At 47.4% G+C, this 22,492-nt stretch overlaps 1 long non-coding RNA gene across 1 annotated transcript in view; it reads left to right on the top strand.

The window, feature by feature from the left end:
- The first annotated feature begins 1,334 nt into the window (after positions 1 to 1,334).
- LOC138510921 (uncharacterized) overlaps positions 1,335 to 22,492 on the top strand; it is a 60,587-nt gene continuing 39,429 nt past the window's right edge. The window contains exon 1 of the long non-coding RNA XR_011280467.1: positions 1,335 to 1,422. This is a non-coding gene — a long non-coding RNA (uncharacterized lncRNA). The remainder of the gene's footprint in view (positions 1,423 to 22,492) is intronic.

The following is a 22,492-nucleotide window of genomic DNA, read 5'->3' on the forward strand; positions in this document are numbered from 1 at the left end:
AGCATCCAGAGCGCATCCCTGATTCACGCAGTCAGGGCCCGCCCGATTCATGGAATATTTGCCCGGTTCAAAGTGAATTTGCACTGCTGAAAAGTGACTTTGCACTGCCGACACAAACCCCGATTCATGGAACTGTGCAAAGTGTATTTTTGTCCAGGTGAAGTCATTTTGAACTGCAAAAATGACTATGCGCTGACTTTGCCCATACTTTGCGCTGCAAAAATACACTTTGCACGGTTCCACGAATTAGGGTTTGTGTTGGCAGTGCAAAGTCACTTTTCAGCAGTGCGAATTCACTTTGAAACGGGCAAATATTCCATGAATCGGGCCCTAAGTGCCCCCAGGAAGACTAAACTGCAGCAAGGAGCAATGGACAACAAAGCACAAAGGAATCCCCCCAGAAAAACCCGGGCCGATTAACCGGTCAGAAATGCTTCGGACGCCTTTCAAAGATAATGCTCCATTTTGAGCCCGAGTGTAGGTAATCCCGTCCACAAACATGGCCAGCCACAGGGAAATCTGCGGTCGTCACTAAATTTAAACCTCGATTTTCATATCTCTAAAAGTGACCGATTCTTCAATGGCAATGGTTGCCCCGGTGTATAGTAGAGTTTCTTTGCCTTCAAATAATTGGGAGCAAGACCTGGTGAACACTTGAACAGCAAACAGAGAAGGCAAAGGCTGTGGGTAGGGTGAGATTGGTTCATATGCAAGGACTAAGCCAATCATGGCCTTCTGCCATTTCTGAGGTCATGAAACTGCTGATCGGGTAACTCAATATGCAAAGCATTGGCACAGTCCAGTTGAGAATGCATAAGTGAATGGACTCAAGAAGTATGGCTCCCCGACTGTGGCACCCTACCTACCCTTGCACCTGGTCTGACTTGTCGCGTGCCACGCACACCGGAATGCTGAAGGTAGTGTTGAGATCGGATGGAGGCACACAATGGGGCTCATTACGAGAGTGCTGGGCCGGTAAAATGCCGGGAAAACTGAAAGTAATACTGGCTCGGGCATTTTTATCAGACTGGCACACTCTGAGTTTGCCGCTAGGAGACCAGCAGGCCTGACCTGCCGGTAGTTCTGGTCCCTACTACAGGTGCCGGTGATTGCAGCAAACCCATTCCTATGGGACTCCATGGAATGGGAACCTGCTGCCGTTGCGGGCACCCAATGACTCTGGAGTGCCCGTGGTGTGCTACAGGTACAACTTTATTCCATCATGTCAAAATACATCTTCACAGCGTGTTCCCATTTATGAATGTTCCAGCCACCTCCAACCGTCCCATACCGAACCTTCCACACATAACGTTCTGAATGACGTCATAACAGGTAGGCAGGATTTTGTTCCGATTACAGTGGATGGGACCTTTACATCAGGCCTGACACTTGGATATGTGTGTTGACCATGCTACCATACACGTAAGTGCTAAGCTGTCCCACACACAGAGGGGCCCTTTGTGAATAGGATATTCAAGCTGACTAGTTGGTGCTGCTCTCTGCCTGTGTTGTGCAATCTGCTTTCAGCAGAATTAGGGAACTTCTCCCAAAGTCTTTTTCTGGTGACATCTGTTTTCTGCTGTGTTTGGATCAGGCAGATGCCGTGGGAAACGTTTATTTAAAACTGTGTCCAGTATCCATGTTTTCGGGTTTTGTAAACAATATTAACCGACCTGATTAAGCTGTCACCAAACAAAGCAGATAGATAATCTAAAAGAACATTAATGGGCCTCTTTATTTAATACTATACGATCTGCGGTTTATAGATGGCGAGTGGGCGGATGCCTGCTCTGTGCTGTGTTTTTGTGTCTCGCTATTTGTACTTATTTTTTAGTTTTGAGTGTTTGATTTGTTTTTGCGGAGGTAAGCATGGTTACATAGATGTTGTTTTGGGGGATTTCTGTTCATCACACAGCAAAGTAGGTTCAATCTTTTGCAAAGCGGAGCAAGATCCCAATTCCCCAGAACCAGGTGAAGGCGAGGTTACAGTGCTCTATGGCTAGTGACCAGAAATAGACCCAGAAGCAGCTGGGAGACGAAAGGGTGCAGCAGAAAATCCACATAAACAGCATGTGGGGCAGGTTCCAGTGCTCGCAGTGACAGCATCCGCTGATGCAGGAGGTTGCAGTGCTCCTTGGGGTAGGAAGGGGTCAGAGGGGAAAGTGGTAGGACAGATGGGCAGAGAGGAAGGCAGAATCAGTCCAAAATCCTTTTCTCTTTTTTCACACCTGCCCTACACTGGGGTATATGGTAACATTATGTATATATAGAGAGGTTAGGTAGGGTTGTTGGGGGTAGGGGAAGTTGGGGTTGGGTGGTTGGGGGTAGAGGGAGTTGGGGTAGGGTGGGGGTAGCGAGAATGGGGGTTTGATGGGTGGGTGCGGGTAGAGCAAAGGTAGGTACGTAGAGAGAGTTGGGGTGGGTGGGGTAGAGCGAGTGGGAGTAGGTTGGGTGGGTGAGGATAGAGAGAGTGGGGGTAAGGTGGGTGGGTGTGGGTAGAGAGAGAGAGGGGGTAGGGTGGGTAGGTGGGGGTAAAAACAGTGGGAGTTAGGGTGGGTGGCTGGGGGTAGAGAGAGTGGGGTAGGGAAGGGTTCAAATCAAGGAATGGCCCTCAAAGAACAGCCCAGAATGTAATGTTTTTGGATGTGGCCATAGTAACCTCCCAGCTTTCCTTAACCGTTGTAATTCATTATCAAAGTTGTTAACTACCACAAATCCAAGATTTGTTATTGACTGATGTTTATAATTGAAGTCCAGTTTATCTTAAGTATTGTTTTAAATGAGCCATGTAGTGTCTGCCATGTTTTCTGTCTGTCTGTATGTGCTGTAAGCGATATTCAATCAACACTACAGCTAAATCAATGCCTAGTCTGGGATGCTGAGGAAAACCCGTATTGATGTATTTTTATATCCAGTTCAGTACTCTGGATGACAACCCTTGTATAACACCCCCCTCTTAGAATCCCCCTGACCCCACTGAGCCAAGAAGTAGGTTTGTTTTGCAAATTAAAAGGTTTATTTGGACAATTCAACAATATATATCTATCACACTTTATAAATAAATTGATAACTGATATCACACTTCAGAATACGACCGTGATCAACAATGGATAATGTTACAGGGGTACACTGATTTGGTTACTTAGGAGTAGCGTAGAGGATGAGGTAGCTGAAAATGCTTGATGGTTTCAAGGAAATGCAAGGTGGAATAAAATGCAGTACAGAAATAACTTGTTATGATTTTAGCAAAAGGTAATATGATCACTTTTTCTTTTGACAATTCACTCCCCCCCTATGCAATACAGGAAATGGAAGGAGAGCACACAGTCTTCAAGAATCCCAACAAATCACACTTTATAATGCAATACACAGTTCCAGTTCCCCCAGCAAGCTTAGAGAAAACAGGGATGAGTTTTAAACACAGGCGAATTACTTTAATGTGGTTTGCAAGGAAGTGAAAAGGTGCTAAAATTGCATTTAATTCCCTCTAGAGGTTCAGGGTGAGTGAGAGATGCTTGTTGGTATTAGTTCAGGCTCACTTTAGCAATGCCCTATGAGTTATTACCAGGTTGCAAACGGATTTTAACAAAGAGAAGCAACAAGCTGCTGATTTCTACAGATGAAGAAATCGGGCCAAATCGCAAATCGCGGTAAATTTCACGAGTGCGTGTCTCGCGATTACGGGAAAAGTATAGGGAGTAGGAAGTCGGTTCTAGGTTTGTTGGAAAGCCTAGATAAATTTCTTCCTAGCCCAAATGGTTCAAGAGATATGGACGATTTAATAAAGGTAGATTTTCGGATTCAAAGTAAAACTCAAAATGACAGGTGACAGCTTGCAGCTGCAGAATTGACAGGTGACAGTTGTGCATCTTTAAAAATGACAGATGACATGATTTCTAGGAGGCAGTTCTACTTAGGTTAAAATAGTTTGGATTAGATTATTTTAACTAAGAGATTGGTTCTGCACAGTTCTGCTAGGTACTCACAATATCAATTTGAAATAGGCCTCGTCACGGTCTGGTCAGGTTGGACGGGACTTCCGGCGGGTGGTTCTGAAGTCCCGGCTATCTCGGTCAGCTCTGCTCACTGGGTCTGTCCAGCACCGGATCTTCTCACAACGGTCTGGTTTGTGGTTCTCTCGGGTTCCGGATACAGCACTGCTTTCTGGATACTGCTACAGGTTCTTGCAAAAATTCTTGGCAAAAATTCAAACAGCTTGCTGTTGAATAGTTTGGTTGGTTTTGAGGCCTGCTGAAGAGGATTCAGCTGGTGGATTCAGGCCTCTCTGCTACAAATTCTGGAGTTAATTTCTGCTACAGGTTCTGGAGATTGATGGATTTGAAGTCTGGATCTCTGGATGTGAAGTCGTCGGTCAGCATGCTCCGCAGCAAATGGAATTGAATGTCTCTACCTGTCCCAGCAGTCTCTTTTTATGTGTTTTGAAAATGGGTGTGTGCCTGGGCCTAGCTAAGCCTGCCCCTCTCTACTTGTCATTGGCCCAATTCTCCCCTCTCCCATGATTGGGGGAAGGAAATGGATTTTCATCATGATGAGGTCTGTTTATGGGTCAGAGGATCCTCCCCTGGTCAATTTGCACACAAATCTATTTCTGACCCAAATACATATTTATCTGTGTACCATTTTCCTAATATTATAGGTCCAGTTTACATATTTTCTGTAGCACCAAACCATCCGATCCCTGTCTTTGTACGATGTTGTGTCCACTGATGACAGAATTCTCCCCTTTTCATCCAGATAACGACCTCTAAACCTTTTCAGATTTTACACAAATGTGCACCAGGGAGATGGGTTTCAGATGATAAAGTGTCAGATTTTTAACATGCATACATTTGGAGTGAGACCCTATTTTCCGCTAGCAACCCCCCAGAATACACCACAGGGTCCTAACACCTCTTAAAACGTGCACAGAAAAATCACAAGAATAATGATATTACTTATATAATTCTGACAAGTCCGCACTATGAGTTATCTATCTTTTTAAAATTATGCTCTGGTCAAAAAGGGGTGTGGCTTCCCACATCACATGGTGGAATAACTGGTTTATCCACTTCCCCCAAGCCAGCTTGTTCACAGAGGCACAGCCGCCCCCCAGTTTCTCCCAAGAGGAAGCTATTTTACGACGCCCCCAATATAACATTTGCCTGATTCAAGGACAGGCTTTTGTTCAACTTTCTGCAGTCCCCAGGTCCCCTCCCTTAATTCAATCAGAGAGGTGTCAATTCCTTTTGGCAAGGGGCAGAAGGATGCCGCTAGGCCTGGGAAGAGTGGCTGAGCAGGTTTCAACTCCTGTCGGGGGTAGTTGTCAGGCAGAATCCAGTTTCATTAAGCCAGGTTTCAGCTAAATGTCACTTTTTGTTCCCAGTTTAAATCAAACTTACAATTTTTACATATACATTAAATAATTACTTCCTTCAAGTAATTTCAGAATGTAGTTTTACATTGTATCCACCTCTTAGCAAGTCTTTCCTTGGCCTGGTTTTGTTTCATTTGTTCAGTTTTACACAAAAGTCTGGTGGTTTTAAAACGCCGGCTTTCTGATAGTGGTGAGTACCGGTATTGCAACCATTTTTGGGATTAAGAAAATGAATTCCCCACAGTCTGAGTTGCTTTTTGGCAATCAGCACTGCCATTCCCAATGGTTTCAGGCTACTGTGTGTGTAGCCCAATGGTGGTTTTAGGCAGTGCCCTCCTGTGCTCACAACATAGGCAAAAATGGGTGGCAGCCTATTCTTCATGTTTTCCCTGTGCACTCTCTGGGGAGTTCTGGCCATCATGATGTTTTCCATGCCAGTACTGCACAGTTTTATGGTAGGGCTTGGATGCATGGGTAAAAACATCCTACAAGCCCCCCCTCTTGCGATGTCCATTCTGTCCTTTCACTGATGGAACTCGCAAGATCTGGGATGTTCGCCTCCTCTTCTTCCAATTCCATAGATGGCACAGTTCAGCATCTTTTCCTCCCTCCGGTCGATCAATCAGTTCTCCTTGCTGGTCCTGATGGGAGGATTGGGCGGTACCCCGGACCCCTCGGGTCTCTGCTCCCGGTCCCCGGTCGTCCTCCTTGGTCAGTCTCCAAGGTTTCATCTCTCCTAGAATGATAAAGCAAAGCGGCAATACACATTCCTAGACATTTCTTCCCCACCATTGATATGGTGGGGTGGCATATACATTTTATAGTCAAAACATTTGCATTCTTATTTTAACCAAAACAAGATACAATTATAAGACATTTTTTTTCAAAATCATAATATTTTAGAGACTATATGTGGGATATTTTAGGGTTGGAATTGAATTACTCTGGAGCGGTCCCCCCTGGTATTGCAGAGGACTCCTCCAGTTGTTGCAGAGTGTGTCTGGGATGGCAACACTTTAGCTGATTTATATGGACCCACTTGTCTTCCCCCTCTGCCAAACCGCCTTTGGGGATGCGGATCTTGTAGGCCACAGGGGAGATTTTGTCTATAATTTCAAATGGTCCCTTCCATGTAGGCAAAAATTTTCGCTGTTTGGCCTGGTTCCTTTGGAAATTGTATAGATAGACCCGGTCCCCCACAGTATATTCCTTCCTGGTGGTCTTCAGGTCGTAGTGGGTTTTCATGCTATCAGCTGATCTTTCTAGATTCCGCTGAGCATAGGCAAAAGCATGCTGAAGGTGTTTCCTTAAATTCTCCACATACTCATGAGTTGTGGAGGCATTTATCAGTGTCTGCTCTTGAGTCCTGTAGAGCAAATGCTGGGGAAGCACCATCTTGCGTCCAGTCATCAACTCTAATGGTGACATTTTAGTTGCAGATGAAGGGGTAGATCTGATGGCCATTAGGACCAGAGGTAATCGGATATCCCAACTTGGCCCAGAATCTGCCACAAACTTTTTTAATATGCTCACAATGGTTCGGTTGTATCTCTTCACTGCTCCAGAAGAAGCTGGCCTGTAAAAAATGTGTAGGTTCCTTTTAACCCCCAGTATCTCCCACATCTTTGTCATTACTACACTGGTGAAGTGGCTACCTCTGTCTGACTCAATCATTTGAGGTAGACCAAAACGGAAAAGATGTGGTTAATTGTCATGATCTCTGCTTCCAAAAGGTCAGGGTTTTCCCAACTCCCTTGGAAGCAGATCCATAACCCAGGTTCCGAGTGCCAACCAGTCCCAATTGGGACCTTTTGGACCCAGTCCTGGCGCCAGTGGCACCAGGCTCATAAATATGCCCAGCCCCAGCGCTGGAAGCGCCGGGCTCATAATGCTTGGGTGGACTTACCTTCAGCAGACCATGCTGCTTACTTGCCTGCCAGTTGAGCCTCTGATCCTCTTCTGTTTGGAACTACGTTTCCTGTTGGGTGGGGCTGGAGCCACTCCCTAGATTCAGAACACTGGAACTCTTCTGGAAGGCAGGAACTCTTCTCTTACCAGGAACTCTTTTCTTACTTAGGCGTGGCTGTGGAAGGAGACACCTAAGCACTACAGGAGGCTATTTAAACCACACCCGGTGGATGAATCTTGCTTTGCGTTATTCTGCAACCTCTGCAGCAGAACGCTCATCGTGTCTTCTGCATCCGGTCCTGGGCCTAAGGAAAAAGGATTACCATCCTGAATCCAGTCTTCAGCAACACCTATAAAGACAAGAAAGAACAGGTTAGCATTCCGGCATCTGAAAGGCAAAGGCTTACCATCCTGAATCCAGTCTTCAGCAACACCTATAAAGACAAGAAAGAACAGGTTAGCATTCCGGCATCTGAAAGGCAAAGGCTTACCTACTCTTCGTGCGCTCCGGAGGTCTTCACACTGCATTCCGGCATCTGAAAGACAAAAGTTTACCAACTCTTCGCACGCTCCGGAGGCCTTCAGCGCTGCATCCCGCATCTGAAAGACAAAACAAGGTGCGTTTAAAGACATTGGGGAACTTTAATACTCACGTGCCATTACTCCTTTCCACATCTAATCCAGTGGGTATTCCGGCACCCTGCAGCCGCTCCAAACTCGTACCTGCAAAATAAAAAGACAGTTAGAGCGCATAGTGAAGCAGGCAACAAGCGCTTACTTACGTGCTTCCAGGCGCTTCTATTCATCACACGGGCTCCATCTTCAACTCACTTCAGCCCGCCATCGCCGGAACCCTGCAAAACAAGAGACATCATTACTAAAGACTTTAAAGACATTTGAATGACTCGAAACTTACCGTTCGTGCAGTAAACGACGGACAGCAGTCCTCTGAAGTCAAGAGGCCTGCGCTACCTATCCAGTGAAGAAACTGGTTACAGCACCCTGCCCCGAGGCAGATGGAGAGCTCGGCATTCACTTACCTAAGGTGAGAGCGTTAACCTTTGGGGGTCTACAGGAGAGGAGAAGAGGAAAGAGATAGGGACACCCCAATAACCCCAGTTCATTAACCCCATATTTTCTATCTGCAGACATCTTACTCTACATGTCAGGCATACAGTGCACAGAGGTCCAGCCCAAAGAGCCAACCGGGTGCTACACATCACCTTTGAAGATACGGTAGTCGCCCAGTCAAGACCGGCGCCTCTGCGAGAATCAGGTGAGCGTTACAGAACGCAAAGCCTACCGCAAAACTCTCGCCCAGGCGCTATGGAAACCTCGGATACTGACCCCCTAGCCCGGTTACTTGGGGAACTAAGGGCAGAAGTGCATGCAGCTCGTCAGGAAACGAATGCTCTAAGAAGGGAACTAATTATTTCCAAGGAGAGAACAGACAATCTTGCTAGACAAGTGCTACAGTCACAAGCCGGACAGACCCCGTTACCCGCATCAGGGGCAAATCTTCCTTCAACATCCTCTATGAATCCAGTGCAGATCAACCTACCTGGGAATGTACCTCTGGCTCCGCCCGAACGATTTTCTGGTGACCCAAAGAGGTTTGCAGTATTTATCAATCAGTGCCGGTTGCACTTCTTATGCCGGCCAGCAGCCTTTCCAACTGATCAAGCAAAAGTAACTTTTGTACTTTCGTACCTTAGTGGCAATGCGGCAGACTGGTCGATCCCTCTAGTTAATCAAGATGATCCGGTTCTCCATGATTTTCAAGCCTTTCAGCTTAGTATGGAAAAACTGTTCGCAAGACATTCACAGGGGCAGGCCTTGGACAATGAGCTTCTTTCGTTGCGACAGGGTAATCAAGACCTTTTGGCTTATATTGCATCTTTCAATAGACTAATAGTGGAAACTCAATGGCCTGAGGACAAAAGGATTACGCTGTTTTATAGAGGTCTACGTGGAGAGCTCAAAGACGTTTTAGCCCAAGTAGTGAATCCCCCACAAGACTGTTCGGATTATATAGACTTGGTCGTTCAAATAGATCACAGGCTGCAGAACAGGAAGGCCGATCGTTCCAAGTTTGATGCTCGAGTATTTTCCAAACCGCCAACTCCTTCCAAAGTAGACTCCGGGGAACCCATGCAAATAGGGGGTCTGAAAGGTCCTCTAACACAAAGGGAGCGGGAAAGGAGGAAACAGTTGCAATTATGCCTATATTGCGGAAACTCAGGGCACTTTCTTCGAGACTGTCCGGTGAAACCTGCCAAGAAGGCAGTAGGAGCTGCAGTTACCAAAGTTACAAACTCTGAGCAGGGAAACGACCTCGCCCGACAAGAATAGAGGTCCTCTTGCCGAGCGTGAAAACCAGTTCCGTGACCTCGCATTTCGTGATACCTATGGTCCTCATTAGCCCTGATAATCCAGATCGATTACATGCAATTGAAGCTTACGTCGACAGCGGTGCCATCGGCAATTATGTGGATCATGAAATGGTTTTGAGGATGAATCTAACTCTTTGTCCCAAGGCTGTAAAGGACGTCATTACTACGGTGGATGGTACGGAGATAGCCTCCGGGCCAGTAACGCATACCACTCAAGAGGTGACGCTAGTAAGTCAAGATGGACACCATGAGAAGATCGTGTTCGATGTGATCAAGGCCCCTCAGTTTCAGATTATTCTAGGAATACCTTGGTTAGAGAAACACAATCCTCTGATCGATTGGCGAGCAAGAACGGTCCAGTTTCCAGAATGTGTCTCTACTTGTCACCCTCCACCTGGTGTTGCACTGGCCGCAATTTCTTCAGAGACTCCCCAGTTACCTCCCGAATACCTAGAATACCAAGATGTTTTCCGGAAGGATCAGGCTAACTCTCTACCTCCTCATAGGTCTTATGACTGCCAGATAGACCTGATACCTGGATCTACTCCTCCTTGTAGTAGAATTTATGCCCTCACCGAGCCTGAGAACCTTCACCTTCGACAATACCTGGATCAATACCTGGCAAATGGGTTTATTCGTCCTTCCAAGTCCCCTGCTTCTTCAGCTTTGTTCTTCGTTCCAAAAAAGGAAGGAGACCTTAGAACTTGTATCGATTATCGCTCCCTGAACCAGATCACCGTTAAGAATAGATATCCGTTACCTTTGATCCCTGAACTCCTGGACCAAGTCAGAAAAGCATGCATATATACAAAGCTGGATCTTAGAGGAGCTTACCACTTGGTACGAGTAAAAGAGGGCAATGAATGGAAGACGGCCTTCCGCACCAAGTATGGGCTATTTGAATATCAGGTCATGCCCTTCGGACTTTGCAATGCCCCGGCCGCCTTTCAATATTTTATGAACGATGTCCTCAGAGAGCTCATAGATGTATGTGTTGTTGTTTACATTGACGACATCCTCGTTTATTCTTCATCGGAATCTGAACATCGGAAACACGTGAAAATGGTCCTCGAAAGATTGCGTCAACACAAACTTTTCGCTAAGTTGGAAAAATGTGTTTTCAACGTGACTGAAGTTGAATTCTTGGGATTCATATTATCCCCTGGCGGAGTGCGTATGGATTCAAAGAAGGTCGATGCAGTTCTCAAATGGCCATCACCATCCTCCGTAAAAGGTGTGCAAAGCATGTTAGGCTTCGCTAACTTTTACCGCAGGTTTATCCCCGAATTCTCTCGAATAGTCCAGCCCATCACTGCCTTGTTAAAGAAAAACAAACGTTTTGAATGGTCTACCGAGGCGGAACAAGCTTTCCAGGATTTGAAGACTAAATTTATCTCTGCACCAATCTTAAAACACCCTCGCCCCGAACTCCCCTACATCGTGGAAACTGATGCTTCAAGCCTTGCCATGGGGGCAGTTCTATCACAAAAGGACCCGGTAACCAATCAGTTGCATCCCGTGACATTTGGTCCCGCAAATTCTCGCCTCCTGAAATCAATTACACGATTACTGACAAGGAACTTCTGGCTATCAAGTCTGCCTTTAAGGCTTGGCGGCATTATCTGCTGGGGGCCCGACACACCGTTACTGTGATTACGGATCACCGAAACCTGCAATATTTGAAGACCGCAAAAGCCCAATCCTCTAGACAACTCCGTTGGGCATTATTCTTTGCCGAGTTTGACTTCATAATTACCTATCGACCTGGTACAAAGAACGGTAAAGCCGATGCCCTTTCTCGGATGGGAGTGGAAGAACACTTGGTCAACCCTAAACCTGTATCAATCATTCTCGAACAAAGAATTCTGGGTGTAATCACCACAGAATCCATAGAGGAAGTTAAGGATAAAGCCAGGCAACTTGTAACTCCAGCAGACATACAGAATTGGCATCTGCAGGGAAAGGACTTTGCAGTAAAGGACAACTTATTGTATTTCCAAGAACGATTATACCTACCCAGCACAGATTTACAGAAAAAAGTAATCTCTTGTTATCACGACTCTTTAATGGAAGGTCATCCCGGTATAGCCAAGACCTCAGAAAAGATCAAGCGCTACTTCTGGTGGCCGTCTTGGAAAAAAGATATCAGAGACTTTATAATGTCCTGTGGAGTATGCGCCCAAAACAAGAGTCAAAAGGAAAGACCAGCAGGCCTCTTACGCCCTATTGACATCCCACCTCGCCCTTGGCATACACTTTCTATGGACTTCATCACCGATCTACCTCCATGCTCCGGATACAATACGATTCTAGTAATCGTGGACTTATTCTCCAAGATGGCGCATTTCATTCCGCTCAAAGGCTTGCCAACAGCAGCAACTCTGGCCCGAGAATTTCTCAAAAACATCGTCCGACTGCACGGTTTTCCTTCGGTTCTAATTTCGGATCGAGGTAGTCAATTTATTTCTCATTTTTGGCGAAGTTGCTGTCGGTCGGCTCAAATTGATGTGAGACTATCGACCAGTCACCACCCTCAGACCGACGGACAAACCGAGAGGACCAATCAAACTCTGGAACAGTATTTACGGTGCATGCTGCAACAAACTGAAAAAACTTGGAAAGATATCCTTTGGATAGCCGAGTATGCCTACAATAACTCTGTCCATTCGGGAACTGGGAAAACCCCGTTCTTTCTTTTGTACGGCAGTCACCCTCGCACCTCGGAGTTGGATCCCCTCCAAGATCTTGAAACACCAGCAGTAGACTACCTGCATTCTACAATCACCCAAGCCTTTAAGGAAGCTGTTTCTCACCTTCAAAGGGCTAAAGAACAATACAAGAAAGGAGCAGATCAACATCGGAAGGAAGCCCCTCACTATCAAGTAGGGGATCAAGTCTGGTTATCCACCAAATATCTATCTCTAAAAGGGCCACGCACATTCAACCCAAGATACCTTGGTCCCTATTCCATCACTACCATAGTAAACCCAGTAGCGGTCAAGTTGGACTTGCCCCCGCACATGAAGATACATCCGGTCTTCCACGTCTCTCTATTAAAACCCGTGCAACCTCAAACCCGACTAACCAAATCTCCAAAACCTATCCTAGTGGATGGAGAACTCGAGTTTGAAGTCAAAAGCATTCTGGACTCCAAGATCTCCAAATCTAAACTATTCTACCTAATTGACTGGAAAGGCTACGGCCCCCAAGAGAGATCCTGGGAACCTGCTGAATATGTCCACGCTCCTCGCCTAATCAAAAGATTTCACCGAACATTTCCTGACAAGCCAAAACCCCCGGAGAAGCCCGGTTTGGGAGGGGCCTTGAGGGGGGGTACTGTCATGATCTCTGCTTCCAAAAGGTCAGGGTTTTCCCAACTCCCTTGGAAGCAGATCCATAACCCAGGTTCCGAGTGCCAACCAGTCCCAATTGGGACCTTTTGGACCCAGTCCTGGCGCCAGTGGCACCAGGCTCATAAATATGCCCAGCCCCAGCGCTGGAAGCGCCGGGCTCATAATGCTTGGGTGGACTTACCTTCAGCAGACCATGCTGCTTAATTGCCTGCCAGTTGAGCCTCTGATCCTCTTCTGTTTGGAACTACTTTTCCTGTTGGGTGGGGCTGGAGCCACTCCCTAGATTCAGAACACTGGAACTCTTCTGGAAGGCAGGAACTCTTTTCTTACCAGGAACTCTTTTCTTACTTAGGCGTGGCTGTGGAAGGAGACACCTAAGCACTACAGGAGGCTATTTAAACCACACCCGGTGGATGAATCTTGCTTTGCGTTATTCTGCAACCTCTGCAGCAGAACGCTCATCGTGTCTTCTGCATCCGGTCCTGGGCCTAAGGAAAAAGGCTTACCATCCTGAATCCAGTCTTCAGCAACACCTATAAAGACAAGAAAGAACAGGTTAGCATTCCGGCATCTGAAAGGCAAAGGCTTACCATCCTGAATCCAGTCTTCAGCAACACCTATAAAGACAAGAAAGAACAGGTTAGCATTCCGGCATCTGAAAGGCAAAGGCTTACCTACTCTTCGTGCGCTCCGGAGGTCTTCACACTGCATTCCGGCATCTGAAAGACAAAAGTTTACCAACTCTTCGTACGCTCCGGAGGCCTTCAGCGCTGCATCCCGCATCTGAAAGACAAAACAAGGTGCGTTTAAAGACATTGGGGAACTTTAATACTCACGTGCCATTACTCCTTTCCACATCTAATCCAGTGGGTATTCCGGCACCCTGCAGCCGCTCCAAACTCGTACCTGCAAAATAAAAAGACAGTTAGAGCGCATAGTGAAGCAGGCAACAAGCGCTTACTTACGTGCTTCCAGGCGCTTCTATTCATCACACGGGCTCCATCTTCAACTCACTTCAGCCCGCCATCGCCGGAACCCTGCAAAACAAGAGACATCATTACTAAAGACTTTAAAGACATTTGAATGACTCGAAACTTACCGTTCGTGCAGTAAACGACGGACAGCAGTCCTCTGAAGTCAAGAGGCCTGCGCTACCTATCCAGTGAAGAAACTGGTTACAGCACCCTGCCCCGAGGCAGATGGAGAGCTCGGCATTCACTTACCTAAGGTGAGAGCGTTAACCTTTGGGGGTCTACAGGAGAGGAGAAGAGGAAAGAGATAGGGACACCCCAATAACCCCAGTTCATTAACCCCATATTTTCTATCTGCAGACATCTTACTCTACACGTCAGGCATACAGTGCACAGAGGTCCAGCCCAAAGAGCCAACCGGGTGCTACACATCACCTTTGAAGATACGGTAGTCGCCCAGTCAAGACCGGCGCCTCTGTGAGAATCAGGTGAGCGTTACATTAATCATCAGGGCAGCTGCTGTTTCTGCCTTGCAGTTTGGGGCTGGGAGACATTCTACCCACTTGGTAAACAAGCATGTAACGGTCAACATGTACTTGTTTCCTCTAGACGAGCGAATTACAGGGCCTACAAAGTCGATTTGCAAATCTGACCATGGCAGTGTCATCTCCCTCTTTTGGAGAGGTGCACGGTGCGTGAGGGATGATGGCTGAAATTGTGCACACACAAGACACCCCTTCAAGTATTGGTCGAGGTCCTGCCCCATGTGTGGCCAGTATGCAGCCTCTCTTAAGATTTCCAGTGTTGTGTGAAACCCCCTATGACCGGCGGTGGCCGCATCATGGGCGTGACTTAACATCAGGCTTTGGAATGAGGTAGGAACCACCCACTGATTGTCGCCAGCTTTGGATTTCCTTACCAGCAAACCGTCTTGGATTCGGAACATATTTGGACATTTCATCAACACTCTTAGGTCCTCTTTCCCAATGTAATCGGTATCCGTCAGGGGAAAGTTCTCAGGGTCCTGAAGGTGTTGGTAAAACTTACCAATAATTGGATCCCCCTTCTGAGCTATAATTAAATCAGCATCAGGGGTCTCCTTACTCCATTGGGCAGTTGAAAGATCATTGTGAGCATTTGTCTGGGACCTAGTGATAGCAGTGACCTGGATTTCCCCCAACAGGGACTCTATTTCGATTAGATCCCCTTGGATGGCCCCGCTTTTGGCCAGCTGATCAGCTAAGTCATTTCCAGTTTTGTCTGGTCCCTCTACTTTGGAATGACCCTTGATCTTCTTCCAGTAGATGGTCATCCCATTCGAGGTGACCAGATCATCAATGTTTTGGATTAACTTCCCATGTTTCAGGGGTTTGTTATTAGCACATAACATGCCTCTGGTTTTCCAATTAACCAGGTGCTCCACGAACCCGTTCCGTACATAATCCGAATCAGTGATTAGGACCAGTTCGTGGAGTTGATGTTGGACAGCAGTGAGGATGGCCTGATGCACAGCCATCAACTCTGCCACCTGACTACTTCGGGGACCAATGTTGTATCCAGCGGAGGGTTCTGGTGACTCATTCACCCATGCATTCCCTACGCCGGCCACCAGTTCTTTCTCCCCGTTGTCGTCAACATGGTAAGAGCATCCATCCACATAGACAGTGGGCATTCCCTCACACTTGGCTTCTTCAAAGACTTTGTGTGGGGAATTAAGGTATGCCTCCATGTTGTCCTTGATTTTTAGACTTTCGTCCTCGAGACAGTTTTCTCTGGCACAATCATGCAAGTCAGCCAGACCTTGCGCGAGGGGACTCTTCTTGTTTTGGCCATATCTGACCTCTACAGGAAAGCCTTGCATTGACAGAATCCAGGAAGTAATTCGGGAATTACTCACATTTCCGGCCCGGATCCTGTCACTTTGGAGATATTGCAGAGGCTGGTGTGGAGTCTGCACTATGATGTGTTCCCCCTCGATGAACGGGCAGTAATTCTTCAATGCCCACACCGTTGCCAGGAGTGCCTTCTCACAATCGTTGAATTTTTCCTCCACAGAGTATAAAGTTTTGCTCGCATAGGAGATTACTTTATTGACCTTGTCATGCTTTTGGTATAATACTGCCGTCAAGCATGTATTAGAGAACCCTGTCTCCAGGAAGAACTCCTTGTTTCTGACAGGGTAAGCTAGGCAAGGCGCTTGTGAGAGGCTTCTTTTGAGTTGTCTTACTGCCTCGGATTGTTCTGGACCCCATTCCCACTTGACCCCCCCCTTCAAGAGATGAATCAGGGCTCTAGTGATCTATGCGTAGCCTTCAATGAACTTTCTGCTGTAATTAGTCAGGCCAAGGAGGCTCCTTAGTTCCCGCAGAGTTGTGGGGTCTTTCAGCTTCTGAAGTGCTTCCACTTTCTTTTCTTGGGGACAGAGACCCTGAGGAGTAATCTCATGCCCCAAGAAATTAACACGGGTTCTACACCACTGTGCTTTCTAAAAGGAAAGTTTTGCTCCGGCAGCCCTCAACTGCGTCAGAACATAACGGATCTCCGCAATGTGTTCTTCCACAGATGAACTTTTGATGAGGACATCATCTAAATAAGCCAGGTTACCCCTCGCACCCAGGTCGGGCATGGCCTTATGTAGGAAAATGTTGAATTCATTGCCGGAGTTGAGGTATCCGAAGGGAGTCCGGGTCCAGCTGTACTGCTGGCTCCCAAAGGTAAAAGCCAGTTTCTATTGGTCCTCCCTACTGACAGGCACAGTCCAGTATCCATTGGTCAGGTCTATTGCAGTGAATACTTGTGAACCTTGAATCTGGGCCAGCCCTTGGTCAATGTAGGGCAGAGGCCATCGGGAAGTATGGACCCGTTTGTTGAGCTCCCTAAGGTCGGCGCAGAGTCTCCACTGGCCGTTTGGCTTCAATATTCCCAGCACCGGATTATTGAAGGTGCTGTGTACTGGACGGATTATCCCACGGGTTCTTAATTATTTCAGTAAGGGACTCCATGGATGCGAGAGGCAAACGATATTGCTTCACAAACACTGGAGTCATTCCAGGGTCCATGGGAATTGTTGTGGTGTGGATGTCGGTGCGACCACAGTCATATGAGTCTACCGCAAAGAGATCTTGGAAATCCAAGAAAACTTGTTTCAAGTTTTGCTTCTGTTCCAGAGTCACACAGGCATCAGCTAGGTTGACTCTCTCTTCCACCATCTGCCTAAAGCCAGGAAAGACGTCTGGTTTTGCTATCTCAGCGGCCTCCTCCAGCTGGGTGGAGAAGTCCCTGGTCAGAGTGTTGATTTGGACTGGAGGCTTCAGGTGGGAAAGGCAGCCCTCATGGATGTGGAAAATCACCTCGTCCCTTCTGAAGTCACAAGTCACGTCTTCCTTACCATAAGGGCAAGAAGTGTACACCAGGAAGTTCCCCCCATGCCGGGTAAAAATCCTGTCTGGTGTTGTATTGTCCTCACTGTCACTGTCAAAACAGTCCTTGGGGATCAGTCCTAACAGTTCATTTCCTAAATCAATGGAAAAATGTCGGTCATCAACCGCCATTCCAATAATGGTGCCTGCGGCTAGAGTAATACTCTTTAAGTCGCTGTTATCCACCTCTATTGGAATGGTGTTATGTTCCATGTTGACTAATGGTGTTGGGTTTACCCCTAACTCTTGCTGTTGGAGAGAAGCATTTAGATGAATATAAGCATCAGGGTTTTTCAATTTTTGTCCTCTTTTAACTTTCACTTCCAGGGAGAATTGTCGGGTCCTTTCTGGGATGGTGACTTCCTCTTTAATCTGAATTTCAACTGCATAAGATAGCAATTGAGCTGACCTAAATGCTTTTTCTGAATCATCAAAGCCCATGGGATTTTACGCTAATCGGGACCAAGCTTTGAAGTTTATTAGGTCCAAACTAATGGCAAAGCGATTGAGAATGTCACTGCCTAAGTAAAAGGCGGCAGTGACGTCTCGCACGACCCAACAATTATGGACTATGCTCTTGTTGCCAATGGAGATTTTGAGCATAGACCTGCTTGGCAGGAGATGTTTGGAATTAGGTGCTTCCAGGTCCATTTCCCATTTGTCTATCAGTTTAAATGTGGGAATGGCTGGATCTTTTGGGAGTTGGCGGAACATGGCTTTGCTGATGAAGCTCTTACCGTTGTTCACACACACTCGAGTGAGAACAGAGTCCTTCCCATCATTTAACTGAAAAGGGATGAACAACTGCTCTCCAATTTGCTGAATATCAGCCAGGCTCTGAGCTGATTTCACATCTTTCTGGACTATAGGAGTGGGAGTTTCTGATTGTGAATTTCAGGGTGTTTCCTTCCAGTGTGGAATACCACCTTAAACTGGAAGGAAGGTTGATTTTCAGAAATAGAGAGGACCCCCCATCACCAGTCTGTTGTCCTACTGCTATTACTGTCACGTCTGGAATTTGGTTGTTCTGGAAGTGAAATTCTACTTGGCCAGCTTTTTGTTCAACCATGTGGCAGGTGCCATTTAAACTAACATGGTTGACACTCTGTTTTAATTTTATTGGTCGACTAGTCTAGGTCCAGAGGACCTTGTTTACACAATCTATTAGGGGTGACAACCTTCTCAGGAGGTCATTCCCTGGTAAACAAGGGGTGCCCTCTGGAGTCACTACTATGACCGGGTGTTTCACCTTGTGTCGCCCAATTTTGATGTCCAAATCTGCAGTCCCCTCGACAGGAATTTCCTTCCCGTCAAAGTTCTGCAGTTGTCCAGGAAGAAAGGTGAGAGGAAAAAGGTAATTCTCCCCCCTTCCTGCATTTAGTTCATCAAAGGCCCTTTTGGACAGAAGGGTAGCTTGGGATCCAGCGTCCACCAGTGCCAAAATTGTACCCTGCCCCTGTACTTGTACCGGGGCATAATATCTTCCCTCCTTCTCCTCAAGGGGGCACAGATAATGCACATTTTTGGACAACTGGTGGGCTAACTTTCTGGTTTTGGACATGGCGAGAGAAGAGATTTGAGCAGAATTCTGTGGAGAGTCTTGGGAATCTGAAAGAAAAAGTTGGCAACTGGAGATCAGAGCCATTGTGGGTTCCCCTGGTTCCGGTTCTGGGCCACCCCCCCCTTTTGGGAGGAAGTCACCAGGATGGGTTTGAACCAGGGGATTTCGGTATTGTAGGTTCTGGGATGAGATGATGGGCGGCGGTAGCTCAGTCTCCACATCTCCCCAGTCTGAATTGGCGTCCCTTGGGACCCATTTTTCCTTGGGAGGAGTTCCCCCATCTCTAAAGGAGAAGATCCTTTCCGCAGGATCGTCTGAGGATCCCTCTCCCTCAAATTGGAAGATCTGTACCTCCTCCACAAACTCGGCCTGTTTGGGTACTTTGTTTCTCCTACCTCCTCTCTGCTACTTGGGTGGCAGACTTTCAGGGGTAGGAGATTTTGTTTCCGGTTCCTGGTTTTCCAGGGGCTGTTTACAAGTTGGGAAGGAAGCTTCCTCCAAGGCTTGACACACCCCTTCCCCTTGTGCCTCCTCCCTGGGAACCGGTGGGTTATCGGGGTGCTGCCCCATCATTGTTCTGGAGCACCAGGTCCAGAGTTTGGGGCATTCTGCGGTGGCATGCTCATCTGAGGGTTCTGTTGAGCCCTCAGTATGTGACCCAGATCCCGTGCCATATTTTGGACCTGGCGCTCAAGTTGTGAAACCCGCTCAGGCTGAGATTGGTGAATTTCTGCCCTCCTGGGGGAAGTTAGGAGGGAAGTTCCCCGGGTTAGGCGCTTGGCTGGATCCCCCCCTTGGGCTGGAGGAGTCCACACATAACTCAGGATGGGTCGGTTTCCCTTGTAGCGGGGACTTACATAGTCAGGGGAGCAGGGGACCCCATTTGTGGGACTACCTGCTCGACTCCCTGTCTGTGACTGGCCCGAGGGCCTTCTGGGCTGTGAATTATTTGGTGCAGGGAGGTTTTTAGGCCCCCCCATCTCCAAATCTAAAACGGGGGCAACCTTTACCTCTGCCACCTTGGCAGCAGCAGGGGTGCTGTTGGTTTTGGGGTTTTTCTGCGCATTATTTTTATTTTCGATGGGCTTCTGCACCTCATAGATCCGGGTAGCCTGTTCAATGACCCAGTCTAAAGACCTTTTCTCATGAAAATCTCTGACGAGCTGGGTAAGGCATGGAAAAACGTATTGATAAATTCTCTGCTATCCGTGCGCACCCTTCTGGTGGTCTGCGCAAAAGCACAATTTAATTCTTGCACAAACTCTTGTGGGGCCTGATCCTCCCCACATTGCAAATTGTAGGCTGCCTTGCGAGCCTCTTGAGGATTTCTGTGGACAGAAAAATGTTTCAAGATGGCCGCCTTATAGGTGGACCATCTTAAATGATTTTGGTCCTCCACCCCCGCAAAGAAACTGCAGTATTCTGGGGAGAATGTCTATTTGACGTACTGGATGCAGCTACTGCTGTCCTTCAAATGGAAAGTCTCCATCATTTGCTCATAGAGCTCCTAGTGTTCCCAAACAGAATACTTGGCGTTCTTATGATAAGGAGTGATGACACTCCTGATTGCCTTTATTTGTTTCAATGGGTCCTTAAGCAAGGCCCTTTTTGCCTTATTGGCCTTTTTGGTTCGGGTAACCCTGGTCCATTCATCCTCTGACTCAGAAGCACTGCTCCCAGAGGTGCCCGTATGATCTTCCAGGTTTTCCCGGATTCTGCAAGCCTGGCAATGGCTGGCAGAATGTGGGGACCTGGTCACCTGTGTCCTGTAATGCTCAGAGTAGTCTTCAGACCCCTCCCTGTTGCCAGGATTTGATGGGTACCCCCCCCACTGACCTAACTGGGCAGAGGTTTTCAGGATGCCCTTAATGGGCCTACTCTCCTGGGGTTCCCCACTAAATTGCACTGTGCTTGGTTGCCCATACCCGGATGCCCGCCCATCCATTCCTGGGAGGTACTGGCCTATGAGTCCCATACTTCTAGCTGGATAGTAATCTGCCATCCCCGTGGCCCTGGGCTCATGTGCGCGAGGGGACATGGGGGTGGCAGAGTCCAGGGACTGGGAGAGATGAAGGCCTCTGGTACTAGGGCTCCTGAGGTTATGCTCAGGCGTTTCCCTTTCCCAGCGAACCTCGTCTCTATCAGCCCCTGCTCCCTGTTGCAATGCAAGAGCCTGCGCTTTCAGTTCCTCAGTTAAGGCCTTACTAGACTCTATCAGTCTCTCCTGCATCGCTACCTGTTGCTGGAGCCTATCATTGTGCTGACAGAGAGCCTCATTTTCTCTCTGTGCCTCCTGATTGGTCCTGGAGTACTGGGCCAGTCTCTGCTGCAGGAGGGTAACCTCCTCAGTCCCATCTCTACTGGCCTGCTCCTTTCTTGCCAGAGCCTCCTCCACCCTCCTGGTGTGATCTAGCAAGCCCATATGCTCTTTTTGGAGGTCACCCAGCCCCTGGAGGGCCAGGTGATTTTCTTCCATTTTCCTTTTTAAGTGGCAGACTTCCTGGCCTAAGGTATCCCTTTCCTGACTAAGAGCCTGCATCTGTGCCGCCAGGTCGTCCCTTTGCCTTTGGAAGGCACCAGCTTTCTGGCACTCCTGATCAAACTCTGCCTGGGTATCCAGGTCTTTCAGAATCAATGTATTGCTTTCCTCTTTCTCTCTGTCTAATCGAATTCGCAGGGTGGCTACCTGCTCTGTGCATGCCCTGTTGAAGTCCAGTTGTTGCTCCAGCTTTTTCTGGCTCTGCAGAAGGGAGTCCAAACCTTCTTGGTACTCCTTCTGCAAGGACAGAAATCTGGTATCCTGGTCAGCCTTTTCCTGTTGCAGCCTATCCATATCCTCCTTTATTTTAGTGATGTACTGTCTGCTGCCATTTTCTGACTCCTGGCTCCCATGCAGCCTCTGCTCAGAAGAGACTAGGTCAGATTGGGCCTTTTGTCCTGCATGGCTCTCATATATAGATACAAATATGCCGCTATCCTGGCAATCTTATTGTGTTCATCTTTGGCCTTAGAAGCCATATATAATTCACTCAGGGCCACATGTAATGGACCCTGATCTATCCATGTATCTGGACGTTTTTCAGTGACCTGTTGCGCAATTGCCTGCAACCAGACCGTTTGGTCCTGATGAGTCCACTCACCTCTCACAAATAGCTTATGTAAGATGTGCTCTCTGGCTATTTTCATATCTACCAAGGTCGTCATTCTGGAATTTGAGTTCCTTCCTGACTTACAGAAGTTTGTATTTTATTTTGCAAAACAGACCGTTTCCTTAGAGCGTTCCTTTGAGGGATGCTTTCATAGTGTAAAACAGCGTGGTGATCTAACCGGATATGTGTATCTGGTCAGTTGACACACTGCATTAATCTGCACAAGTGGTAAATCTAACCCAGAATTTCCCGGCTCCGAGCCCCCACTTTTGTAAGCGATATTCAATCAACACTACAGCTAAGTCAATGCTTAGTCTGGGATGCTGAGGAAAACCCTTATTGATGTATTTTTATATCCAGTTCA

This window comes from Ambystoma mexicanum, chromosome 6p (genome assembly GCF_040938575.1).
Source record: "Ambystoma mexicanum isolate Mex_15411 chromosome 6p, UKY_AmexF1_1, whole genome shotgun sequence".
Taxonomy (NCBI): domain Eukaryota; kingdom Metazoa; phylum Chordata; class Amphibia; order Caudata; family Ambystomatidae; genus Ambystoma; species Ambystoma mexicanum.